Source organism: Cavia porcellus, unplaced genomic scaffold, assembly GCF_034190915.1.
Source record: "Cavia porcellus strain 051 isolate PalLab524CR breed Dunkin Hartley unplaced genomic scaffold, mCavPor4.1 scaffold_36, whole genome shotgun sequence".
Lineage (NCBI taxonomy): Eukaryota > Metazoa > Chordata > Mammalia > Rodentia > Caviidae > Cavia > Cavia porcellus.
The window spans coordinates 1057436-1070187 of NW_026947519.1; the positions used below are offsets into that span (position 1 = coordinate 1057436).

General features: G+C 39.4%; 1 pseudogene; it reads left to right on the forward strand.

Annotated features, from left to right (window-relative positions):
* Window positions 1-774: 774 nt before the first annotated feature.
* The window catches only part of LOC134474713 (ubiquitin-like modifier-activating enzyme 1 Y), a 38340-nt pseudogene continuing 26362 nt past the window's right edge, over window positions 775-12752 (forward strand).

Consider the following 12752-nt stretch of genomic DNA (forward strand, 5'->3'; position numbering starts at 1 on the left):
TGAGGAACCTTGCAATGAATAATAGCAACCTGCTGAGGAAGCCAGACAGCTTCTAACAAGTCTAGAATCTGTGGAGCAATTTTTAATCTTAGTCCTCACTCTTGATAGATGGCTCCATGCACATGTACAGTAGCAAAAGCATATCTACTGTCAAAATAGATATTTACCCTCTTCCTAGTGGCTAGCTTTAATGCTTTGGTCAAAGCAGTGAGCTCAATCTTTTGGGCTGAGGTGCAGCTCTTACTGCTTAACCCAGAGTACCTCTTTTTCAGGGTCACTGCCACTCCAGTCACTTGTTTGCCATCCCAGATGAAACTTCTCCCATCGGTGAAGTAGTCATCAGCATTCTCCAAGGGCTGATCAGTAAGATCAACCCGCAGATTCTGCTGCATTCTGAGGATGTCCGCACACTCATGGAGAAATGGATTTTGAGTTCCAGGATTGTCATAAGGCTTAAGGGTGGCTGGGTTTAAGGATGAGGAAGTTTTAAAAACCACCAACTCTGGGTCTAGGAGTAGAGCTTGATAATGCAGAATTCTAGTGTTTGAGAGCCACTTCTCAGTAGGGGTCTTGATAAGAGTTTTTAAACTGTGGCAGGTCACCATAGAAATTTTTTGTCCAAAAGTGAGTTTCTTAGCATCCTTAAATAACATTGCCACAGCAGCCAGTATTCTTAGACCAGGGGGATCCCCTGCCACTGGATCAAGTCTTTTAGACAGGTAGGCTATGGGTATGTTCCAGGGGCCAATGTCCTGGGTTAGGACTCCTTCGGCAATGCCCCTGAGTTCATCTACAAGCAAGGTGAATAGCTTGGGAGTCCCAGGGCTGGGGCTTCTGTTAGAGCTCATTTGAGTTGCCAAGAGGGACTGTTCACATTCATCTGTCCAGTCCAAAGATATTTGAGTTTCTCTTTTAAGGGAGTCACACAAGGGATGCTGCTATCTCAGTAAAATTTAGAATCCACAGCTTACAGTAACCTTCAGCCCCCACAAACTCTCGTATTTTTCATTTTTTAGTTTCTGGGATAAGAATCTGTAATATGGCCTGGATCCTTTCCTTAGATAGAGTTCTCTTTCCTCTCTGTAACGTGTAGCCCAAATAATTCAGTTTGGTGACACAACCGGGCCTTTTTGGCTGAAACCTTGTAGCCTAATTGTCCCAAGATTAATAATAGCTCCCCTGTGGCCTCTTGACAAACTGGATGAGGCTACCAGCAGGTAAGTCCACCTGGTGCCCCCCCCCAACTTGAAGCTGGCAGGGGTAACAACAAGCCATGACCTCCTCATTGTTGAGACAACAAGGCTGACCTCCTCATTGTTGAGACAACAAGGCTGACCTCCTTATTTATGAGACAACAAGGCTTTTGCTTCTTTTTCCATTTTGGCTTTTAACTTAGGGCAATTCTTTCACCAATGTCCCATTTCTTTGCAATATGTACATTGTTCCTTATCTAATAGAAGTCGTCGCCCCTGGACTTCCTTTTTATTGATATTGGCTGGTTTTTTAGTTTCTCTTTCACAGAGTAATTCTAACACTTTGGTTATTTTCTTGTGGGTGGCTTCTTGTAAATTTTCTCTATTTTCAAACACCTTCTGTGCTATCTCTATTAACTGGCTCAGGAGCATTCCTTCAAATCCCTCAAACTTTTGTAATTTTCTTCTAACATCAAGGGCCAACTGGGACATGAAAGCAATATTAACTGCTCATGCATTCTCAGGTGCCTCCAGGTTAATTGGGGTATGCAATCTATATGCCTCTAAGAGGCACTCTAAGAACATAGTAGGAGATTCATCAGCCAACAATCTTACCTCAGTCATTGAAATTGGTGACTGAGGGACAAATTGGTGGGCTTCTTGGCAGCTTCACAGAGCATGTCTAGAGGCCTCAGGTGATAATCATCAAGAGCCCTCTTACCTCTGTATGAATTGGGGTCCGAATCAGGTCAGGAGGTAGGGAACAGGCATTCAATATTCTGCCTACTGGTGGACGCAGATTCGTCCGGGTCTCAGACTCCTTTTTGCCAAAAGTGCAGATTCACAGTCTCTCTACAGCTGTGAAGAGGATGTGCAGGATCTGTTGACAGTCATCCTAGGTGGGGCAATGACTAGAGAATAAACATTCTAAAAGGTAAATCAGAGTTTCAGGATCCTTTGAAAAAGGAGGGCTCTGGGATTTCCAATTATAAAGGTCTGAAAAAGAGAAAAGAGTATATACAAACATTGAACCCCCGCTCAGAGTGGGTACCTCCTATAATGGACAGAGCAGAGCCATCTCAGAGCTCTGAAAATACATTGTGGTCATGCTGTCAGAAGTTGCAAATGGGTCTAGGCAGCGGGGATGGAGCAGTGGAATCAGGTTGGGAGTCAGAGGTGGGATACAGGGGAGGCAGCAGGAGTGCCTCCAGTGGGTCAAGGGGGTCTTCAGAGGGCAGGACTGGAGGCACGGTAGGTTCAGAAGGCAGCTTTTCAAGTTTTACTTTCAGTTTGAGGGACACAATGACTCCATCATGAGAGGGCTTAATCCAGGAAGGGACAGATAAATTATCTCTATCGAGATCTGAATATAGACAATTTAGTCTGGGTGAGCAGGGGGCTCAAAAACATACCAGCAAGCAGCTTGTGCTGTCTCTATGTTAAAAGACCCAGAGGGGGGACAGACCCCCTGGGCCGCTAATGGCCATTCCTGTGTGACAAAAGATGTTAATCTGGTTTTATAAACCTTTTCCCCGTATCCCTTAGCTCTCCACTTAAATTCTTTGAAGTGATCAAGCACAAGGCTAACAGGTGTACTGGATTTAGATTCAGTTTGCCCCATGCTGAAAAGATGTCAGTTCTCTCCTTTGGGAGAACCTAAGAGACAGAGATAAGATTAGGAGGAAGAGACAGAACAACATTGAAACAAAAATAATGGTCAAAATCCTTTCATCAGCATTGGGCTTGTAGAAGAGGTTCCTAGGAGAAAATGTTTTGTTAGATTTGGGTAACCTAAAGGAGAACAGCTAGACCAAATAAACATATAGACTGACATACAAGAAAAGACAAGCTGCAGCAAAAATGGCCTTTGCTCAAAAATAGATCAAATTTTGGGATCTGGAGGAATTATCATATTAACCAATGGAGCAGCTCCCACCTGGGGAAGAGTCACAAATGGACAAGGCTCATCCAAAAAATCAATTGACTCTGCCCTTGAAAGGTCACTGCTCCCCAAATTGAGAAAAACCCCTCCAAAAGTAAGAATTGACTGCAGTCTGAACAAACCCTCCAGAGTACTTACTTTTAGGTGTTCAGAATTGAGCCAGAGGTTTGGCTTCCATCTCAGATGACCCCCCAAATGTGATAGCTCAGACCCTGGAATAAAATCCAAGGAAGCAAGAAATTAAGAAAATTCACAGCAGAGGCTTTATTACAGGCCTGGTGATGCAGCCCCCTCAAGATCAACCCAGAGACTGCATATCAACAGACTAAGTGAGGGTTATTTAAGACTAAAGGCCACAAAGCTGTAAAGCTGTTGAATAAGTTCTGATAATATCTGGAGCTCTTGGTACCTTCTGCTACTCCCACCCTGCAGTTAAACATTATCTCAGAACAACACACCTGCAATAACATGCGTAAAGGGGATAGTGGAGTTAATTATATTGGAATAGCACTCTAGAAATAATGTGTGGAAAAGAGGAGGGGAAATTACAAGAAGCTGAAACTTAAACTTTTACAAGGATTAGAAACTTAACCCTATGGAGACAATGCATACAGAACAAGATGAAGGTACATTGGTTAGAGTTAAGCCATAACAAAATCCAGTGTACTGATATCAGGTGTGTGGGTCTTGGTGTGGAGATTGCAAAGAACATCATCTTTGGTGGGATAAAGGCTGTCATTCTGCATGTTTAATGCCCTGCTCAGTGGTCTGACCTCTCCTCCCAGCTACCCTTCTGAGTCTCCTTTGCTGAGATGCCAGCTTCCTTCAGATCTGAATCTATTTCAGTGCTCTTTTGCTATGTTGTTTGTAGTGCTATCTGTGAGAGGAGGATGTTGGGAAAATCCGAGCAGAGGTATCACAACCCCTGTTTGCTGAACTCAACAGCAATGTACATATCAGCACCTAAAAGGGACCCCTCGAGGAAGACTTTCTTAGTGGTTTCCAGGTACCTTGAAGCATCACCCTGCCCATGCCTAAATTTGTCAGATAGTATCTCAGCATCATGTGTTAAATGTGTTTGCCATGTGGTCATTATTTTTGCAGAAGGCCTAGGCATAGGTTTACTATCAGGTGTGGGGATCATTGATGGGAGATTCATATCCTTTCAGAAGGAAGAGTACAAGTGTACATTTTGGTGTTGTGATTAAGAGCTCTGAATTCTTGAACTAGACTGCCTATGTGTTCAGTCTTGACCTTCTTTTGCTACACCATTGTGAAGAAATCACTTAATCTGCTCCGCCCCTAGCATTTCCCTTTTGTGCAATTGCAACAGCAAGAATCTTAACTTTAGACTTTTTTGAGAAGCCTGACCTTACACTGGCAATTGGCATGACATTGGTAATACAGAGGTGTTTCTCATACAGCAGACAAGAGCTGTGGATATTGATATGTTTCCTTTGGTATCTCATTGGTCTCTGGTAATAGACAGAACTCTTGTTACAGAAATAAAACTGTAGTGCACTGAGGCCTTCTCAATTTTGTTGGGTCAGAACTAGGAATTGAACTCAGCACCTTGTTCTTGCAAGGTAGGTGCTGTGAAGTGAGCTGCATCCCTGCCCCTATGTCCTGTTGAAGAAAGAAGGAAATTTAAACCAAGAGCACATTTGTAGGGCTATTCAACTGTGCATCTGTAGGAATTTTCTTGAGAGTTGGAACAAGTAGGTGCTTCCTATGTAAATTCAGTCTTTGACTGGAAAAAAGTAATTTTCCTAGTTTTTTCCTGAGGCTTGTAGAGTTGTACACAGCAACTGTTCTACATAGTCTAAAAACAATAGGGTTGACAGACAGTTGTCCTAGGTATCTAAATTAATTAGCTAGTCTTCAGAATGTATGTCATAATCTCTATATACTTGTTATGGATGGGAGGGTTATTATTTTGTTTCTTTGTGTTCTTTTTTCTTTTCTCTTCTTTTTTTTCCCTTTTCTTAAACTGAGTACCCCTCCTGAATTTGACACCTTGGGAGTTTTCAAATGTTTGTGAAAGGGGGCTGACTTATCACTGCCAGGATCTTGATTTCTTCATTCTCTCTGGGTGCAATATTCCTTAGATTTTTCTTGTTTCTCTCCATGTTACCATCATACCAGATCAACCTTATGCCACATAGTGTTTGCAGGTGGTGATCCTTGCACACACTTTTTTGCAATACCAGCTCAATGCCACCTCAGGTGAGTGAGGTGTATTACAACTGTGGAATCAAGCAGGGTCTATTTGGGTGAGTAACTTCCTCTTCTGTCCCTCTTCACACTTTTCAAATCCAGCCTGAGTCATGACGCACTGAGGTAATCAGGTTGACACATCTCTGTGTTCACTGGCTCTGGGCTGGCTTGAACACTCTTTGCTTTCCACCAATGATGGCTGTGTTGGGCAAACATTCTCTGCATTTTGAGAGACTTGGGAGTGCCTGTGTACGTGGTCATGCTTATCAGTTCTGCTGCCTCCCTGTATAGGTAGCTCTTCTGTGATTTTGGAGAGGAAAGATTCTCACAGATTGCCCTGAGGATCAAGCACTGAGTTCTATGGTGTTCATCGTCACCAAGGTAAGCAGACCAATGGTTCTAATAAACAGGTTTGCAGTAACTATTCTTGTTTCTTCCTTTCTGAAAGTGGTAGCTGGTATATAAAACTCACCCCTTTCTCAACATGGGCAACTCTGGAATTGTCCCCTGTCTACATGAAGCCCAGCATAGATTTGTGTGTGGCAATTTTGTCTCCTTCTAGAAGTTCAGGGCATGAATGAATTCAATCACACATACCCCATAGAGATTAAAGTGCTAGGTATACCAAGACTGGGGTTGGCGAGAAATGGCTGCCTAGAGTAGGTGGAAAGTTGTCTTTGGCTGTAGGGCAGTCCTATAGGTAAAGAAGTGACACATTTCTGTAGTCTGAACTTATTTATTTATTTATTTATTTATTTATTTATTTATTTGTCTTTTTCATTTTTATCGGTACTGGGGATCGAACTCACGACCCCCTGCTTACAAGGCAGGTACTTATGCCACTGAGCTAAATCCCCAGCCCATTGAACGTATTTCTTATTACAAGCCATAGGGCAAATGAAAGTGACAGCACATTCCCTTCTAGGATCTTCCCAAAGAATGAAGAGATATCATAGTACATTGCTAAGTACATATCCCTGATTTAGGACATCACAGATCAAAATAGCTAAATCTTGGAAGCGGCCCATATATCTGTTAACCAAGAAGTGTAAAAAATACTTGTACAAGTGATGGTGGCCATTCTGCTTTTTTTGAGAATGATAATCCTGTGTTCTTTGTAGGACAAGGGATGCATGTTGAGACCATCATGTTAGGGGCAATAAGTTAGATCCACAGCTTGCATGTTTCACTCAGGAGACACTGAAAATAGATTCTAAGAGTGGAGAGGGAAACAGATTTTTATCCTAAGGGAAGGGGGCAAGAGATGGAGAGGGGAGGAACAGAAAGCTGGAGGAATGTAATGAAAGCTTGAGATGTTGTGCTTTATGCTTATGCCAGCTTCCCACAAAACATAAGTTTTCTACAGATGTATGCTAAAAGAGAGGAAAAAACAACAGTGTTGCAGATCATTTTCAGTGTGGAAGGAACCAGGAGCAGTGATGAAGGAGCAGAAGTGGACTTCAAAGAATTGACATATGTCACATGATGTTGCAACTACCCACAATATATTTGGGTAGTATAGTATATATACATATATGTGAGTTGAAAATAAATATGCATTAAATGTGAATTAAAAGTAAAATAGAAAATGAATATGAATTAAAATAAGAGAAATATGATTTCAAAATCAAATATTGAGAAAATGAGATAAGTGAAACTTGATAGGGGGAAAAGGAAGAGAGTGAAAATACATAAAGTAAGGTATGATAAGTATGTGCCTTACTCCATGAGGTAACTGTAAACATATATCCTGGAAACTAATGAAAAGAAGTCTTGCAAAATGAAATCAAGGGCGGGCAATTCATGCAGATATGGAAAGCCTCTTTGGGAGATGGCATTTCTCAAAACAACTGACAGGAAAACAATAAAAATCATCTGGGAGATCATTATAACAACCAAATAGAGGGAGAGCTTGAGCATAACTCTGAGGCTGTAAGATGGTTTATGCTGAGAGAGAGAGAAGTTCTGTGGAAGAGGGTAGTTTTACCCTTGTGGAAGTGTGAATCAGTAAAAGCTTAAGACAAGAGGAATGTGGGATTTGAAAGACTATTCATCCTCATAGTAGCATATTGGTTTGATTTGGTTGAACTTTCTCCAAATCTGGGCTCCTAAAGAAGAAAACCCTAGGTGTTAGGGAGATAAATGTGTGCTATTTTTCCTATATTTGAGGCAGTGGGTTGTTTTACTTTTTATAAAACATCTGCCACATTTGTCACAGCCTCAGCCCTGAGAAGTGCTCACAGTTTATCCCTTGTGTTGAGCTGAGATTTGCTAACTCAGAATCTAAGCCTGTTCTACCATAAATTAATTAGTTCTCAGAATGGCTCTGTAAAGATTTTTTGGAATGTTTGTATGGGAGCTTGCTTTGTTTCCTTAATTCTCCCAAGAAATCAGAGTCTGAGACAGATTCTGTGACAATGCATCAAATAAACCCACACATCAGTGGGATGAGTTGAAAATAAATATGATAGAGAGATATTTATACTGATGATTTCTTCCAAAACCTAGATGGTATGGTATTCTTTAGTGGATTAAGATCAAGAAAATATAATGAACTTAAAAAAATAACAAAAAAGTAAACAAATTGCTGTCAAAATATGGGCCATCACAATGAATAGATGCTTCTCAGAAGTAGTCAAAATATGGGCAAATATGGGCAATCAAAATGAATAGATTCTTCTCAGAAGTAGCACAGATGAAAAATAAATAATGAAACAATATGCATCATCCCTGACCATCAGAGAAATGCAAGTTAAGACTCCACTGAGATTGGATCTGAGATTGCCCTCATAGAAATATTTATTTAAGAAATTGTAGTAGAGATTTTTGGGGAAAGGAACATTTCTACTCTGGTAGCAGTGGAAAACAGTGTGGTGAGTACTCAGAAAAGTGGAAATGTAATTTTATTTTGACACACCTGTAGCGGTTCTAAGTTTCTTCCCCAAAGGGTGAAAACCATCCTGTTTTTAGGGACATGCATACCTATGTTTATAGTGACATAACTGGTACCAGGTAGACTTTGGAAGCATTTTATGTCCAAAAGCAGATGAATGGATAAGGAAACTGTGATATTTGTGTACAGTGCAGTAGTGTTGTGTGGCAAATAGTGGAAAATGTAGTTATTTGTAGTCAGAAGTAAGTTGGGAACAGGAAGTCAGTTGAAATAATCCAGACACACAAGCTATGGCATATGATGTTATCTCTTATATGCAAAACATATTACTTAGTGTGTGTATGTGATTGCATAATTACACATCTGCACTCAAATATATACTAAAATAGAAGATAATTAAGTAGGTAAAAGTTCATATACTACCCCATACTGTTTCAAAATATTTTTAATATAAAACAATTTGTTTCTTTTATACTACCTATTAATTTTTATTTGTTGAAAAAGTTAAAAAGTTATTGTTAGTTTCTTTATATGTGGGAGCATGTTTGTTGTATTTCTGGAACTCTGAATAAGCACTCTAAAAATAATCACACACTTGCTGTTCACAGGTGTTATTTTTGTGGTTGGAGAATTTTTTTAATTAAAAAATTGTGTTTTTGTGTGAAAGAGCTGGAATTGGAACCTGCATTTCTAGATGCCACAGAATACTTCACTAATAATAATTGAGCTTTCAGCATATAAAAATTAAACAGTTTTCACAATGTTTCAAGGTGTAGCACAGGAATTCTTAGTTTTTGATACCAATTTTTAAAAATTAAGCTGAACCACATCTGCAGTGATGCACTTACATATGTTTGCACACACACACATGCATGTGTGCACATGTGTGCATGCTCATGTGCACACACACACACACACACACATATATATTTGTGTGGGATTGCTGCAGATCAATGTCATTGGTTTTTATTTTTTATTTATTTTTATTTTTTTCTTAAATTTTATTTAAGAAGAAAAAGGAAAAAACAGAAAAAGGGTACAGGTTATACAGAATTTCAGAAAAAAATAAACAGTAGGAAATCACTAGTTAATAGATTACATATTGTCATCTTAGAAATAGTTGTTCAGGTTACAAAATTAAAGCATATAAAGTGGACATTAAAACAGTGAGACTGCAAACATTCCTGTTCAATGATCCAACAAAAACTCAGTAATATGGTTATCTTCTATGCTTAAATATACATGCAGTTATGTCCTTTAGAGCACTTTCTTTTCCTCTCTTTTGTACAATGACAATTACACATTTTGGGTTTTATTACTCCCACAGTTCTTATTACTTTTTTTGAATAGAATAAAACCAAATGTGACATAACAGAACAGAGTCAGTCAAATCAAAAGGATGGACATAATACATAATGTAAAAACAAAATACAAGGTGATCAACAATGGTTACCATAATGCCATTTGCAATATTAAAAATAATTGTCTATATCATCTGTTGTAATAAAACTGAGCAAAATAGTAAAGTGCAAAATCAATAAAACTGAAACATTGGAGACATTAAAGGACTTCCAAATAAGATAATAGTCAACCAGAATGGGCGTCATAATGAATCTTATTGTCTTCACAGTTGTTGCATATACTTTCGAACTTGGTACTATCAAGCAAAACAGAATAGAGGAAAATCAGTCAAAACAATATGGTGAGAGCAATACAGGGTTTCAAATCAAGTTAATAGCATATCAAGTGGGTTACTATAATATATCCTGCTATTTTTATTTATTTTCCCTTAATTAAAAAGATATAAATAAAAAGGAGGTTGAGATAAAAGAGGGCATAACAAGAAAACAGCACAGGTCAAAACATAACCACTTAAGCAAAATAGTGTTTCACTATAAGATGTACCATCATAAAAGTAGTTACCATAGTGTCTCTTTCCTTGAAATCTTTGAGTATAACTTCATATACTGTAGCATCAAACTTATCAAGACAATGTAAAACCATTCAAGGGAATGACAGTATTACAGGGCATTTAGAATCAACTAACAGAAAATGAACAATGGTTGCTGTATTATCTCCTTGTCTATAAAAGTTTTTGTTTATATTATCACATATAATAAAGTCCAATAAAATACAGCATGTTAAGACTGATGAAGAGAGAAGAACAAAAGCTTGATGGGACTTCAAAACAAGATGATATTAAATCAGTACTAGCTCTTATAATGTCTTGTTTTCTCCAAAACAGCTGCAACTACCATCCAATCTTCTCTGCCTCATTTCTGTTGAGCTCTTTTTCTGTCATTTGTTGTCAGTTTGTCTTCTTCATTTTGCTTTCTGCTCCATTCATTGTGGCCTCTCTCCCACTATTTCTGGAATCTTGGTATTTTCCTTTTTTAGAATATCCTGCAGTATTCTCTGTAAAGTTGAATTGGTAGTTGTAAATTCCCCTAGTTACTCTTTATCCTGGAAGCACTTTGTTTTTCTATCAATTTCTAGGGACAGTTGTGCAGGATATATCAATCTTGGCTGGAGGTTATTATCTTTCAAAGCTTGAATTATTTCCCCACATGCTCTTCATGATTTGATGGTTTGGTCTGAGAAGTCTGCTGTAATTCTGATGTGTGTTCCCTTGCAAGTGATCTGTTTCTTGTCTCTGACAGCTTTTACTATTCTGTTCTTATTTTGGATTTCTGGAATTTTGATTATTATATGCCTGGGTGTAGCTCTTTTTGGGTTGTAGGTGGCTGGGGTCCTGTATGCCTCATACATCTGAGTATCTTTACCTTTTGCTAAATTAGGGAAATTCTCCTGGATTATTTCTGTGAATAGCTTTTGTAGTTCATTTGTTTGAGTCCCTACTTCTTTTATGTTCCTAATTCTTAAGTTGTAGATCCTTTTTTTATCTTCTAGTCTTTGTATTATGGTTGTTTGTTTCCTTGCTATTTTTAAGAAGTTTTTCATTTCATGCTCCCACCTTACAAATCTGTCCTCCAGTTCAGATAATCTATCCTTAGTTTCTTTCAAGCTGTTATGCCAGCTTTCAATAGAGTTGTTAGTTTCTTGGTAATCTCTTTGAACCTGCTTCATGTATTCTGTTTTCTCTATTTTCTCCATCAAACAATTCTCTCCTTTTTTTTCTGTTCCTCCTTTCCACCATCTGTTTTTTCTTGGGTGGTGCTTAGCCTTTCTCTAACTATTCTACTTACATCTTGTTTACTTCCTTAAATACTTCACTTTTGAACTCGTCTATGAGGCTCCGGAGATATCACTTTGTGTGTATTGGTGCCATGTCTGATATTGCATGTTTTCATTCTGTCATCATACTCCTTTGCATTTACCTTTCCTGGATCAGGGTTCTCAGGACTGGGGACTGAGGACCCTTTCTTGTTGCTCCTTCTTCCCATACTCTTTGTTCCTTCCATACAAGTGTACATAGGAGGCCCAGTTTCTTTCTTTGTTGGTTACAGTTTGTTTGAATTTGCCAGCTAGGTTTTCCTACCCACTGCAGTGTACTTGGGAGATACAGACCTGGGCAGCTGTCCTGGTTTATGTCTGTGGCCCACAGGCCTCATGAGTTTAAATTGTGCCTTTGTTATTCATTCATTGTCTAGTGCTTCGATTGATGGTGTCAGTGCTCCACCCACAAAGGGGTGGAGCCAGGATGTGATGTAATGGAAGGAAGAAGATGTTTTGCTCTTTGCTGGTTCCAGCTTGCTGTTTTGCAGCCACCATGAACTGTGGCCCAGCCATGCCTGCCTACCTTGGAGCCAACTGAGTGTGGACTGAAACCTCCAAAAATGGTAATAAATAAACCTTTCCTTCCCCAACTTTGGGCTTCAGGTATTTTGTCTCAGCAATGAGTAAAAAGTGACTAAAATAGAATTTGGTATGGAGGAGTGAGGTCTTTTGCTGTGACTATACCTGACCATGTTTGTTGAGAGACTTTGGAAATGGCTTGTGGGCAGAATTTAGAAAGGTTTGGACATGTCGCCTAGATGCATAGAGCTGGAGCTTAGGCTGTTCTTTAGAGGAGATTCTGGTCAGAGCTCGGGAGACCAGAAAGCTGATAGAAAGCCTCATGGTAAAGACCAGGCTTGAAAGGTTTATGCTGGGAAGAAGGACTGCATTGGTTGTTGGACTCCACATGATGCATGTTATGGCTTGGCAGAAAGTTTGTCTGCATTTTGCTCCTGTGCAGAGACTTTGTCTGAGACCGACACAAAGGGCAATGGACTGATTAATCTTGAAAAAGAAATTAAAAAGCAATCAAACATTGAGGCTGTGGTATACCTATTGTTGGGGGCTTTCAGCCAGCTTTATGTTGCAACTCAGGAGCAAAGAGCCCAGCATGATAATTTAAAATGCTGTGAGTTTGCCAGAAGGAAAATTCCAGGAAGGCTGTGGATCATAAAGACAGAGTTGAGATTTTGATTTTTTATGGGAAACAGAGATTAGAAAGATGGCTCCTGGGCATCAAAGAAGTGGGTCCCCACCCTGTGCAGCCTCA